This window comes from Cololabis saira, chromosome 19 (genome assembly GCF_033807715.1).
Source record: "Cololabis saira isolate AMF1-May2022 chromosome 19, fColSai1.1, whole genome shotgun sequence".
NCBI lineage: Eukaryota > Metazoa > Chordata > Actinopteri > Beloniformes > Belonidae > Cololabis > Cololabis saira.
Window position 1 is genome coordinate 33,378,343 of NC_084605.1, and position 12,562 is coordinate 33,390,904.

The 12,562-nt window shown below is 39.8% G+C and overlaps 1 protein-coding gene across 8 annotated transcripts in view; it reads left to right on the top strand.

The window, feature by feature from the left end:
* Nucleotides 1–12,562, top strand: part of LOC133419371 (zinc finger protein 385C-like) — a 102,807-nt gene that overhangs the window by 21,610 nt on the left and 68,635 nt on the right. For 2 of the 8 annotated variants that reach the window (XM_061708513.1, XM_061708514.1), the window contains exon 1: nt 8,098–8,280. The exons of 5 other annotated variants lie outside the window; for them this stretch is intronic. The gene's annotated coding sequence lies outside the window, so the exon portion shown is untranslated. Of the gene's footprint in view, nt 1–4,433; nt 4,495–8,097; nt 8,281–12,562 lie in introns of those variants that run through there. One more of the 8 variants, XM_061708515.1, reaches the window with a different exon arrangement.

A 12,562-nucleotide genomic window follows, 5' to 3' on the forward strand; every position in this document is an offset into this window, starting at 1 on the left:
TTCGCCTAGATGGCAACCTCTTTAATATTAGGAGGCTTCAGGCTACCACCAAACTGCAGAGGGAGAGAGTCATTGAGCTGCAGTACGCAGACGACTGTGCGCTGGTATCTCACAGACCACAAGACCTCCAGTCCGTTCTTGCTGCTGCGGTGAGAGCGTACAGCAGGATGGGACTGACCGTCAACACCAGCAAGACGGAGGTAGTGTGTCAGTGGAGTTCCAACAAGCCATCTACACCACCTATCTTCACTGTTTCTGGAGAAGAACTAGCAAGTGTTCCATCCTTCAGATACCTGGGGAGCATTCTTTCTGAAGACAACACTGTTGATAGTGAAGTCCAGAACAGGATCAAGCAGGCAGCGGCTGCTTTTGGGAGACTCAGGCGTCGGGTCTTCCAAAACAAGAACATCCATATTCGCACAAAGGTCTCTGTCTATCAAGCCATCTGCCTCACTACCCTCCTGTACAGCTGTGAAGCCTGGGTAACCTACAGCCGCCACATCAAGGCCCTAGAACAGTTTCACATACGCTGCCTTCAGCGCATCCTGGGGATTACGTGGCGTGATCGTGTGCCTCATTCCGAAATACTCTCAAAAACCAACTGTAGGAGTATTGAGGCCACGATCACCCAGCACCAATTACGATGGCTGGGCCACATAGTAAGGATGCCCTCAGACCGCCTGCCTCGCAAAGTGCTATACGGCCAGCTACACCATGGTCGTCGCTCAGCTGGAGGCCAGAAGAAGCGCTATAAAGACCAGCTGAAGACTGCTTTACGGAAGTGCAAAATCAGACCTGAGGCCCTGGAAGCTGTGGCTGCTGATCGTAACACCTGGCGTCAGCTGTGCCAGGATGGCACTCGCCTGCTGGAGGAGGAGCGGACAGCCAGGAGACAGGAGAGAAGACTCAGGAGGAACACACCTACGGTTGCTGTTGCCGCCACCACCACCACCACATTTACGTGCCCTACCTGCAGTAGGGTTTGTGGATCCAGGATAGGGCTATTCAGCCACCAACGAACTCACCGATAGAAGTCGTCGTCATCGGACTCGATGGACAACCATAAGCAAGCAAGCAAGCGTGTGTGTGTGTGTGTGTGTGTGTGTGTGTGTGTGTGTGTGTGTGTGTGTGTGTGTGTGTGTGTGTGTGTGTGTGTGTGTGTGTGTGTGTGTGTGTGTGTGTGTGTGTGTGTGTGTGTGTGTGTGTGTGTGTGTGTGTGTGTGTGTGTGTGTGTGTGTGTGTGTGTGTGTGTGTGTAGCACTCACACACCACTCTGTGGACCACGAAGGTTAACCCCCTAATGTTAACCACCTAAGTCTCATCAACCAGTACTAACACAATAATATCCTAATTTAAATAAATGAGACCCAGAGATCATGAAAAATGTAACCAACACTTAGGTAAAGGCCTTGTTTATAAATTTACATAAATTTGTTTCATGAAATCAATGTGTTTGTTTTTAAATAAACCCCCCAAGATTTACAGCAATTATTCCCTTTTTTGTTTGGTTAAATTCATTTTCTTCTTTTACACAAACTAGTGAATACAAATGATTAACCCCAGTATCTCACAAGATATCAGCTGGCAAAAAATACTGAAAGCACCCAAAATATCTCAGGAGAAGCTCTGATAGTTGGTATTCTTGTATTTTTTTTTTTTTTTTTTTTTACAAATGCAAGACCACATACAAAAGAAACTGAAATATGGATAGACTTTTAAATCAGTCAGCTATCCTTATCTTGTGCTTGCACATTTTTTCCACATTGAAGATGGATTAAAAAGGTAAAATAAATGAAGTGATCTTCAGTAAATAGCCTACTATTCAGTAAGCCCAAACATTATGGAGAGGACATCCAGGTAGTCTCCAGCACATTATTCTCTTCCCCCCCCAAAAATGTTAATTAAATAGTTAATACAAGATATGCCATAAATTGTAGGTGTAATAATATAAATTAAGCGACAACATTATAAGATAATCTGCACAACTTTGTTTAAAAAAAAAACAAAACAACAACACATAGCAGCCTGGTAGATGTTGGGAATCCATACGAGCATCTGTTTATAAATATATCTCTACCTGTTCAAGGGAATTTAGGACATGTCTTGTTTTGTGCATAAAATGAAGGCAGAGGAGGAATCCATCTGATTGCAGGCCAATCCCCTCAGCAGAACCACATCTCAGCCTGCTGCCAACGAGTCCATCTCATTATTTGCTTTCCCTTGGCACTTTTTACAACATGATGCTCAATCAGCCCGGGAGAGGGTGAAAACTTTGAATTTCACTGTGTTTGGTACTTTTAAAGCATGTATGTAGATAATGTGTTTGAGAACTGAGAAATAAAAACTCACAAAAGTAATTTGTCAAATCATCAAAACTCTTATCATTTGGGGGTTGAAAATAAATCAAGATGACCGATTGAACATCTTGCCCAAAGAGACTTTGGGTCAAGCCACATAGTCTAACTGATGGATAACTGCTCTGTGTCCTGAGCCACAGCTGTCCTCAACGCGCGTCCACTGTTTCCATCAATGTCAGGGTGAACTCCTGGAGGAAGAGGAAGGAACACATTCTCCCTAATTCAGTAACCTAGATATAGGATTGCTCAGTTGTGAAGAAGAAAAAAGTCATGATCATTTTGGTAAACACTGAAATCTTGATTTAAAATGATTATGCACTGACTATTGTTGTATGTTGCATCTTTCAAACTTAACATAAAAATAATAGTTGACATTTTGAGGGTAAACTTGAACTGCAAACTAGATACAAAATGATTTTCTGACTAAATAAAATTGATTGTGAAGTCTCTACCTAAAGTGCAGATGTTATTCAGACCACAACACAGACTGAAAAAATAAAAAAAATATTTTTTTTGGAGCTATGATACTGTACTAGATTATATTGTAACTAAAAACAAAATAAATAAAAAAAAAACATCTAATTTTAATATTCTGTCCTAAAGTACAACTTGAACGTTTTAGTGTGTTATGTCCCAAAGATGGTTTCATTGTGTGCTTACAAGTCATTATTTTCTTTTCTTTAAATTAACCCAAAAAAATGTTCCGGCTGCCAAATATGTCATCCTCTTATTGGCTTTATTTAGAAATAGCACTATCAATCCAGGCAGGGAAAGTTCACATAACTGTAACCATGCCGTCATCTCCTCTCCCTCTACTGTTTAATGACATTTTTGAGGGTGTTCTCCACTGAATGGTGATTGCTCAGCTTCTGATGTTTTATAAAAGCACTCTGATTGTGCCAGTTCTTTGAGGATGTCCTGCCCATGAGGCCTGCACGCAAATAATGTTTTTTAATTAACACTTTTGATTGAACACAGAGCAAGACACAAAGCTAAAACCCCCAGGCTTTACAAGTATGAATCTTGTGAACCAAAAGATAACTGGCCTGTCTCCTGCAGCAGTGTCCAGAGGCATCTCGCTCACTGCAGTGTCCCTCCGAGTCTGTCACCATAACAGTCAAATCACGTGTAATATATGTCAACTTCACTAGCTCTTCAGATGGACTCAATAGGCTTTAGATGGATTGTGGAGTGCAGACAGGTATAGTCCTATTTCCAACAGCTGTCAACAAAGCTGGTTCTCTGTAAGTGCTTAGCTCGGAAAAGGATAAAAACCTTTTGGTGATTCTTTTGGCACTGATAACCGATATCTGTTTTGAGACTAAAACATTAGCAAAGCAAAACAGGCAGATTTAATAGACTGTGCTCAATAATATATTAATCATTGATAAAGATTTCAGATCAACAATATTTCACTGATATCTGATCAGTCAACGACATTAGTATAGTAACATTATTATGATATGGACTTAGATCTGTCCCGATTTGATCAAAGCAACAGATAATGAAAATGTAGCAGGCTAAATCACATAAAATTGTTGAATTGACCCATTATCTTCTTCTAAGGAAATAAAGTGGTTTGACTCTTTTGGACGGTCTTACAACCCCTTCATTTCTCAGAGTTACATGATAAATTAGTATCTCACTGTGGTGTCTGTACAGAAATCACTGTATTGTGTGCAGGTAAGCCCAGCAGCTTGTCAGCTTGGGTTTGTGGACCCGGGCTGTATCAGCTCATGGCTCATCATGTAGTACTTTGAAAACACCTGATGAATAATTTGTCTGTATCAAGTTGTCGGTCCTTCTTTTTTGTGCATCAACTGTGAACTCAGCTTAGTTCAATTAATAATATTTTATTAATTTCAGATTAATACTTTTTTTGTTAATTACTATACATTGAATTAATAGCATGTTATGGTTTTGACAACACACTTTCTTGGTTGTATTTGCTGTGTGCAGTGTGACTGTTATGTCCTCTGCCATCATGCTAAGGTCACATTCGCTTTGTTACCAACTCAAGCCTTACGGCGCTCCCAGATGGTCGATGACAGATGTCCACAATTGATGTTGCCCTTGGCTGGACTGTGGCCCCTCCCTCCAGATTAAGAAAAAAGAAAAAAAGTATTCCTGAGTTCCAGTAAGGTCCCAGTCTCCCATTTGTCCTGCCCTATTTTTACATCGTCTTCTGTCTCTTAAATCTGGCTCTGGCTATACACTGCACTCTCATTGCATAGATATTAAAATAGTTCAGATGATTTGACTTTCTCTCTTCCATTTAGGATTTATAAAATCCCCTCCCTACCCAAACCCTCCTTTACTCCAGCGTTTTTTGGAGACCCAGGATTTAAATGAAATGCCACCCTTTCATATCCTTTATGTCCACTCACTATTAAGGAAACTTGTTTTATTTTCTAATAGTCATACTATCTCAGCCTGTCAGCACAGGTGGTAATATATCATGCCTGCTCTGATTTTGTCAGTTGCGTTGTTGTGCTCCGGCTGCACCTACAACTACATTACTATGCAATGTTGATGTAACGATGATAAAACTGTAAACAATGAGGAATGTGATAAAATATTCAAGCGAGTCTCTGCAGAATAACTTCAAAAACAATATGTTTGTGGCTGATGCTGAAAACCTATAAGATGCCAGTTTTCTTGAACAAAAAAAAATTGTTAAGAGTTTCAAAGTTATAAACAGGATAAGTATTGTTTATGATAAATAATCTTTGGTTTTGATTAAATTCCAGCACACATTAATGCCACAACACAAAAATATTGTGGATCAATATTAGTTCAAATGCAGTATAAGAGTCTGCTTTATAGACGTTTTTACTTGTCTCTACATGACAGGAAATTCAGCCTTAATTTAAGAGAATCTACTCAGTGAGGAAATTAACATTTTGTCATTCCTGCAGACAAAAATCGTATTACACCTGACAGATTAAGTTCAAAAGCAGGAATTTATTGGATACTTGGCATTACTGGTGGTTTCCTCCTCTTTTGATTCATTCATATCTTATGCCAAAAGTTGTTTGTATTGATATTGCTTCTAGTTTCAAAGCATTTAAAAAAATTGGCAGTCCTGAGAAATTTATAGTATTCTGTTATCACTATTGCTTGTTGCCTACATGCAGGACTTTTTTTTTTTTTTTTTTTTTTTTTTTTTTTTTACATTTAAGGCCAGAAATCAAAGAAACACACCTGCTGCTCACAGTATTCTTTAGTAAATTAATGACATACATTTTGACAGAAGTAACTCATGACAGGAAGGCATTATGCAGTGCAGTTCATATTCAGCTGCCAGCACCTCATCCGTCTAATTCATTGTGTGTGGAAGATCAAACGTGCAGCGGTACGGTGATGGACGAGAGGGACTGGGAGTGTGACTAATCTGCAGTAGCTGTGTGCTTTTATTTGCTAGATGAGTTCTGTTCTCCTGTTGGCACAGTTACTGAATTCAGTCGGAAACTGTAACTCTGCATGCTTGTTTTAGTCTTTTTGACTCTAAGGTCTAGTAAGTGATCAGTTTCCTGATTAAAATATTATGAAACTGTCAATATATCTATCTCTTAATCCATTGTTTTACTCTGAAAGATGGAAGTGTCCTGAGAGGAGGGGGTGGAGAGTTTAGTTTGTTCAACAAACAGCAAAATTGATCAGTAATACTTCAGAAAGAGGAAAAACATGCATGAAGAACGGAGGAAATGCATACAAGTGCCAATCTGCAAGATCAAGGGCTATTTCAGGAGCTGTATAAAAGTGCTTCTCATGCATGCTTGAGTTGCACTTAACACAATTACAGGATTATTATTTATTAATAGGATAGGATTACTAACAGTATGTGTTAACATTTGGTGACCATGTAGTGGGGTGTAAGGTCTACTGAGTGTTTGATTGGCTAAGCAGCCAGAGTTGGATAACAATGTAAAATACAGAGACAAAGAGATGGCATGCAGGGCTGTCTCGTCCCCAGACTCCCAACACATCAGTGAAAGTGACAGCTGATTGGCTGTTACTCCTCCTATCTGTCTGTGAGCTACACAAGAAAGGCACATACAGTACTATAACTCGAACATAGACACCCAATAAGTGTTTGTGTGCATGTCGTATGTTAGAAGGTTTTACACGTTTCATTTCCTTGTTGTTAGCAATACTAAGACTCTTCAAGCCTTTAATAAAGCATACTGTAATGTATTGTGGTAGTGCATTTTTATTACTCATTTTCATTAAATTAAATAATAAGATATTAGTACAAAAAACATGTTTAATGTTAGAGTAAGAGTAGATCAATGTTAGGAGAGTGATTTGAGTGGCAGGTTGTGGTTATTACTTATTCTTCAGGAAGTATGTCAGCGTGGGTCCTTTGAAACAAGAAACGTGAAACATGAAACCTGGACAAGTGTTTGAATGCTCAGATACGTCCGGTCTAATTAAAGAGCTGACATGTCAGAAACCTGCTCGGCCTCTATGTTTAACAGAGGAACTAATCTCTTGCTACAGAGAGCAGTGTGTGTGTGCGTCTGTGAGTGTGTCATCTTTACTTTGCGGTATCTACAAGATGATACCAACCCTGAATGGACATATGTTGGGAACCCAGCCACACAACATCCAAGGAGCATGTGTCTGTGTGTTTCTGTGTTTACTTATCTGACAGCCACATGATATTTTGTGTTCCCAATTTTATCATAGTTATATGTGTATTTTTATCCATAATCTGACCATAAGTCTGACCCAGCTTCAGATGTATTGCCGTAAAATATTTTATATTGTTGCAGATTTGTGTGTGTAATAGACGAAAACAGCAACGGCTTTTTGTCAGTATTACCGTATTCCTTAAAATACCTGTATTTAGTTTTGTTTATCTGAGAAAAATTTTTGAATGTATTCAGAGGTTAAATCTCATTTCCATAACCCATTATTACATGCACTACATCTCTAATGCACTGCATGCAATTTATTCATTTCATGCAGAGTGTGCAGTAGGCTGTGAAAAAAAAGCTTCCAAATTTGCACACTACTAATAGAAAAATATACATTTATTTTTAAACCAATCAAATCAATTCATCAATTTTAATTTATTAAACTAATCGAGATTTTGACCTTCAGGAGTTTAAGATCAAAGCTCAAGACAAAAGGCTTTGTTTGGTTATGCAGGTCAATCTCAATCACACATCTGATGGCAAGTAGGTCATTTCCCTCCTCGAGATGTTGACAAAATGTATCCAATCCAAATAAATCACCATTAGAAACTTTATCTGAGATATCCAGTGATAAGTAGTCCGTCTGGCAACGTATCCTTAGTCAGGTCGCGGCGGCAGTAGCCTAAGCAGGGAGACCCAGACTTCCTTCTCTGCGGCCACTTTGTCAAGGTCATCTGGGAGAATCCCAAGGGTTTCCAAGGTCAGCCAAGAAACATAATCCCTCCAACATGTCCTGGATCCCCCCCAGGGTTTCCTCCTAGCCGTACGAACCTGGAAAACCTTGCGGGGAGGCGTCGAGGAGATATTCTAACCAGATACCCGAGTAACCTCATCTGTCCTACTCTGAACCCCTCACTGATGACTGAGGTTCTCACCATGTCTCTAAGGGAGAGCCCAGACACCCTGCGGAGGAAACTAATTTTGAATACTTGTTTCCGTGGTCTCGTTCTTTTGGTACCCACAGCTTGTGACATGAGGGTAGGAATGTAGATCGACAGCTCCTTCTTCACTTCAACGGACCAATGCAACATCTGCAGCACTGCTGATGCACCGATCCACCTGGCAGTCTTCCGCTCCATTCTTCCCTCGCTCGTGAACAAGACCCTAATGAACAAGGCACCTGAACTTCTCCACCAGGGGAAGCATCTGATCCCCAACCTGGAGAGGGCGCTCCACCGTTTTCCAGCTGAGGACCATAGTCTTGGATTCTTCTCATCCCAGTCAGTGATAAGCAGTACCTACAAAATACATTCCAAATCAAAGTCTACATTGAGGTCTTGCGTTTTGAGAGTTTTCATACAAATTAATCCAACAGTGTTATCCCCTGGAAAAGAAAATGTTTGACTTACCACTCATTACATATGGATCCAATCCCAGTATATCCATATTTATTTAAAAAGTGGCTCTGCGTGCAAAAGACTTTGACTTTTTACCCGTGAAAATACTCTACGATCGATTGTCTAAACACTCTCAAATCAAATTATCTGAAAGTAGACTTTAATTTGAAATGTTTCTTGATGGTACCTCTTATAATTGCATATCTGCCGTAAAGGTTCTGATAATGAGTATAGGTCTGATGCTTTAACTTCATCTGTATAGTTCTAAGAATTTCTAAGGAAAGAATTTCTAAAGTGAGACATACTTTCTTTCTTCAGTAATCTTGTATTTGGGGTCTAGACTTTTGGAACGTCCACGACAACAGGTAGCGCAGTGCCAGCAACCTGAATGTGTCATAACAACGGGAACTTTAACTAGGGCTGGGCGATATGGCAAAAAAAGTGATCACGATTTTTTTTCCCATATTGAACGATCTCGATTTTTAATCACGATTTTTTAAATCAGAAGATCCCCCCTCCCTTCTGGAATAAAATAGAAAGAAACCAGAGATTAGTTTTTTTTCTATTAACAAATAAAGCAAATAGCATGTTTTAACAAGAGCCATATAGAAAATGGCACAACAAACAGGTAGTTTTAAGCAGTTTAAAAAGGTTTCAAGTAGTTTTAGCAGACAAAAAAAATGTCATGATCATTTAAAATGTAAACCAACCAAAAAATGCGGTTGTTCAGTTTTTCATTTATTTTGCCATTTTTTTTTTCACAATTGCATAGATAAAATTGCAATGACATTATTAACAACAAAAACAGTAAACTCATGAGTTGAGCCACTGTCAAGCAGCTGGCGATGCTGTTGCTTAAATTGACCAAAAGGTGGCTCTTTAACATCACAGTTTGTGTACTGTGCGTGACTCTGACGCTGGTTAGTAATTAAGAAGTTAAAATTCACTTAGCCAGCAGAAACGGCAGTAGGAGCATTTATTAAATTTATTAACTGTAGTACCGCTATTATGAGAGGTTATTTCTCACAGTATTAGCCTAAAGGGACTTAAGGCTGATTTATGGTCCCGCGTTACACCAACGCAGAGCCAACGGCGTAGGGTACGCGGCGACGCACACCGTACGGCGCGCGTCGCAACGTGGTTAGGCTTTCTTTTTAATACAAACTGATTAAACTGATTACATTCTGTAGTGGATAGCCTGAGTAATAAGGACGTACCGTTTTTATGGTGACAAAAGAATCATCTGGTGAGCTCTGCTTGTTGCCTCCGACACATTCACTCCGCTGAGCGCGCACACACACACACACGCACATGCACGCACACACACACCCTTGTCGGGGCCGCGGAGTTTCTGTATGAAGTCGGCGGTGATCAGATCAGTAATTTGTGTACAAGCAGAGCGAATCACAACTTTAATGAGTGCGGTTCAGTTTGACATTATTGTCAGTCTATGAGAAAAACATTTAATTTGATTAAAATCGAAAAATAATATTTATAGGCTAAAAAAATAATGGTCATTAAAGTAGCCGGCTGGACCTAATCGAGTAGTCGGCTATATGGCCGGCAGCCGGCGCTTGTGGAAAGCCCTGCTTTAAGGAACGGACCAGAATTATGCATGGAATGGTGAATAAACGTAAAACACAGAGCTACGTACGTCTCCCGTCTGGATCCTTACCGACTGCCGCGGCATGTCATGCGCATGATCAATTAATGCAGACAGCGCGGTGCCAGGAAAGCGGGTTGTGATTGGTTGTCGTGCACTTTGCTGCAGCATGTTTTGCACGTGATCGAGAAAGTAGACCCACAGCTGATCACCGTGATCGAACTTAATTTGATCGCGATCACAAATCGAGATCATATAATCGCCCAGCCCTACTTTAAACATAACATCATAACAGTTACAGGATCAGGTCCTAAACAATGATGCTCAAAAGTAAGGCAAGTGTGAAATCAAATAAAATGAAATTTTAATGAAGAGTTAAAAAATTGCATGTCATACAATTTTAGTCACCATGATGGCAACCCCCAAAAATGCTAACAGTGAAAATGGGCCGCTTCTGTAGGTAGAGGGTGCGCGAGTATATGACTGTGTGAGAAAGTGAGCAACCCCTCCCCTTCTCACCATCACCGGACTTTTTTTTAATGTGTGTGGCAGAGTGGAGGATTGGGCGTTGTCTGCGCGGGAGCAGCACAGGTGTGCCTGGTTCTGCTGATTGTGGCACACCTGTGTCCAATCAACCTCTCCACCCTGCCTGGGTTTATAAACAGCAGCTGCATACCAGAAGAGGGGTCTGCTGAATGGAGGAAGCTTGTTGGGAGGCTATGCCCCATTGTGCCTTCTTTTTGTGGAATGCTGATTTTGCCCTCCGCCTGTATGTGTTTTTTTACCTAGAATAAAAAGCCTTATTTTTTTGGCATTCTACGCTCTGCGAGGGTTTTTACACCTCATCACCCAGGTCCAGTTTTGCCTTGTCCCCTTGTACGTGGGGAGGCCGCTCTGGTTCCTCACAGACTGAAAAAATAAATAGACTATTCCTCAACTGACTGGAAATTATGGTTTAACACACTGGCCTTCGAGTTTAGAGGCAGCTTTGGCTGTTGCACATGAATGTTGCAGCGCCACAGAGCCTTGTGGTGCAGGACAATTCACACCAGCGGAGGATCTAGAATTTTTCTAAGACATTGGCCACCAAAGGACCACTTTTTTTGTTTGTTTTATTTTGGTAAGGTTTATATCAATTTCACTTGTCACACTTTGTTCAAACACTTTTTTTTTTTTTTTACAAAATAACAAAGCTTAGACAGTAAAACCCCTTCCCAGTTTTACATTTACCGTGCACAGACAAAACACCTGAGCGCACACAGCTCTTGCCCTCAGGTCTCAGACGCTGCTGTGTTCCCATCTTTATCTTTAGTGAGAAAAAGACAGCAGCTGGCATAAATTTATTGAAAAGCAATCATACCTGGATCAAAAAAGTCCTTACTAGACGGGATTTGGTACTTTTAAAGACGTGTTTTGAAAAAGGTTGCGTTGTCTTAATCAGGTCAATACAGGACTTTGTATGGATAGATTTGTATTTCGAAGATTATATTTTATGTTAAATTGTAGCCTATCTTTTTGATATGGATGCTTTTTGACTGGACAGATTTTTTTCACCATCATGGTGAAAAAGACAATGGACATCAGTTGTGTGACTGAGGTGTGGCTTATAAAACAAACCTTTTGTCTAGTGAACATTGATCTTGAGGAAGGGCTGCTGGTTGAACCGTAATTAGTTTAAAACATTGAAACAGAGCTGGAGCGCACAACACTTATTTAAGATTTTTGATGTCAAACAATACACACCTCTGAAATGTCACTGCATCATACTCCTAGTCCCACTTCAAGGGAAACATACAGACTAAAAATACGTACCCTCCAAACAACTCCCACTCACTTACTTAACGTAGTGAATCACTGCAGTATATGAGTGGAACATTTGCACATGACCTTGTCACCAAGACCTGACACTGCTTTTGTGGTATAGTTATTTGAGCATTTTTGGTGGATCTTATGTGTCATTGTATAATTATGCTCTATTGAGTCTCCTCTAGGTGAGTTTTGAATCTCTTTGGGCTCTTGTGTGTACACACAAATACAGAAGACAGTATACAAAATATGAATATATGAAATACATTCATATGTTGTATTTTGCATATATTAACTTTTTTTTTTCAAGACAGTTTAACAATTGCTCACACTGACTGCACCATGTACGATGACTAACTTGGAGCTACAAAGAACGATATCACAACGATTCTTTCAAGTCAGTATATGTGTGTTTTGTAATATGTAGCAGCCCCCAAAAGAAGAGAGGTCTCAAACGGGTGCAATCACATTTATTTGCCGCTCTTCCAGCACCATGAAACTAAAAGTATGATACAAATAAGACAAGATGCATATTATACAAGATATATCAATTACATGCTTAAAGATGAAAGAACAATATGCCCACGTAAATGCAATGGGCTACAATAAAGCAAATATTTACATTAAATTCACAAGTTGCTACTCTGTATTGATCAATTCAAACACAAAAAACATTGTAAATATTACAATAACACTTTACATTACAATAACAACTGAATAACTAAAATGTCACTGAACTTTCCAAGGGTGTAAACT